This window comes from Tachysurus vachellii, chromosome 1 (genome assembly GCF_030014155.1).
Source record: "Tachysurus vachellii isolate PV-2020 chromosome 1, HZAU_Pvac_v1, whole genome shotgun sequence".
NCBI lineage: Eukaryota > Metazoa > Chordata > Actinopteri > Siluriformes > Bagridae > Tachysurus > Tachysurus vachellii.
The window spans coordinates 1,609,454-1,611,953 of NC_083460.1; the positions used below are offsets into that span (position 1 = coordinate 1,609,454).

The window sequence follows — 2,500 nt, forward strand, 5'->3', positions numbered from 1 at the left end:
TTTATTCCTTTATTTTCCCCCACATTTAATTTCACTGTCGTTTCAATCAGCTGTCCAAATGCTGGCAGGTTGAAATTAGTGTGAGGTTAAAGGTAACACACACACACACACACACACACACACACACACACACATGCACGCGCACACACACACACACACACACACACACACACACACACACACACACTCCTTCTCTCCTGTTAATCATTCACCATTTATTCCTCCAAATCTCACACCACCTTCACTTAAGATCCAGAGAAAATGTGTCAGTGTGAACGACACACAACATAAACCTACAATCCTGATTTGTTCTCTCCTTCACTCCTCTTTACTCCTCTTTACTCTCCTTCACTCCTCTTTACTCCTCTTTACTCTCCTTCACTCCTCTTTACTCCTCTTTACTCTCCTTCACTCCTCTTTACTCCTCTTTACTCTCCTTCACTCCTCTTTACTCCTCTTTACTCCTCTTTACTCTCCTTCACTCCTCTTCACTCCTCTTCACTCCTCTTTACTCTCCTTCACTCCTCTTCACTCCTCTTTACTCTCCTTCACTCCTCTTTACTCCTCTTTACTCTCCTTCACTCCTCTTTACTCCTCTTTACTCCTCTTTACTCCTCTTTACTCTCCTTCACTCCTCTTTACTCTCCTTCACTCCTCTTTACTCCTCTTTACTCCTCTTTACTCTCCTTCACTCCTCTTCACTCCTCTTCACTCCTCTTTACTCTCCTTCACTCCTCTTCACTCCTCTTTACTCTCCTTCACTCCTCTTTACTCCTCTTTACTCTCCTTCACTCCTCTTTACTCCTCTTTACTCCTCTTTACTCTCCTTCACTCCTCTTCACTCCTCTTTACTCTCCTTCACTCCTCTTTACTCCTCTTTACTCTCCTTCACTCCTCTTTACTCCTCTTTACTCCTCTTTACTCCTCTTTACTCTCCTTCACTCCTCTTCACTCCTCTTTACTCTCCTTCACTCCTCTTTACTCTCCTTCACTCCTCTTTACTCCTCTTTACTCTCCTTCACTCCTCTTTACTCTCCTTCACTCCTCTTCACTCCTCTTTACTCTCCTTCACTCCTCTTCACTCCTCTTCACTCCTCTTTACTCTCCTTCACTCCTCTTTACTCTCCTTCACTCCTCTTTACTCCTCTTTACTCTCCTTCACTCCTCTTTACTCTCCTTCACTCCTCTTTACTCTCCTTCACTCCTCTTTACTCCTCTTTACTCTCCTTCACTCCTCTTTACTCTCCTTCACTCCTCTTTACTCTCCTTCACTCCTCGTCACTCCTCTTCAGGTTTTTTGCTCTTCTTCACACGCTGCTTCAAACTGTTCTGTTTTACTGTCTGTAGCCCTTTAAAATAAACCACAGACTTTAAACTTACCATCATTTTTATTATTGTAAAAAAACAAGCAGCTGCTTTCCTGTCATCACCCTGACTCACTCACTCCATCTCTCACTCCATCACTCACTCCGTCAGTCACTCCATCACTCACTCCATCACTCACTCCATCACTCACTCCATCACTCACCCCATCACTCACTCCATCACTCACTCCGTCAGTCACTCCATCTCTCACTCTATCACTCACTCTATCACTCACTCCATCACTCAAGCCATCACTCACTCCATCACTCACTCTGTCACTCACTGTATGTCTCACTCCAGACGTCCATCAGGAACCTGTTCTCAGATTATGAGCCGAAGCTCTTCAGGACGTTGCTCTTGTTTGTGCTGATTGTTGTGATAATGTTGGGACTCGAAACCAGTCAGTTATCAGAAAAAACCTTTGAAATCTTTCGTATCGTTCAAATTTTTTAAGGTTGTTTATTTTTGTCTGTTGTTTTAAGTCTCAGGTGATTGATGGTGTTAGTATTTGATCTGGAGTGGGCGTGGCCTGTGCGGTACACAGTAAACAGTGCTGTATTCAGCATGATGTTCACATCGCTCAAAGCACGCTAGCTGTTTTAGCTACGTACGCTTACCAGAGGCAGTGACCATCGCTATGGTTTACATGTGAATCATCGCTATACACACACACATCCTGAGACATGGTGAAGTTTATCTTGAGCAGGGAACTGATGAAACTTCAGCCCATGCAGGAGCAGGACGGGAGGCTCGGAGGTCTGAGGAGCAGTGAGTCGGTGACTAGCGTGAACAGATGAGGTGTGAAACAGAAGATGGAGTTTGTTGTTCTTTCAGGTTCTACGTGTTGGAGCTGACCTCTCGTCTTGACCTCCGGCGTCTCGGCTCCGAGCCCTCGCATTCCTCTGGTATGTGGCTTTGTGCCACTCCAGCTGCTTCGACTCCACCCCCTAGAGCTCGGCTCCTCCTCCTCCTCCCCCTCCGCTTCCTCCACATCATAAAAGACTCAGGTTGCTTTTTCTCTTCTCTTGTGACCCGGCGGTTTGTTTACACGCCGATTAGAGCTACACTTGTTATTCCCTCGTATATGACTTTGTGAACCTCGTCGGTGCCCGATCAGGTCTCCACGGCAACTGGG

At 45.8% G+C, this 2,500-nt stretch overlaps 1 protein-coding gene across 3 annotated transcripts in view; it reads left to right on the forward strand.

Moving 5' to 3' along the window:
- ptprfb (protein tyrosine phosphatase receptor type Fb) overlaps positions 1–2,500 on the forward strand; it is a 149,471-nt gene that overhangs the window by 31,162 nt on the left and 115,809 nt on the right. The gene's annotated exons all lie outside the window — the stretch shown is intronic.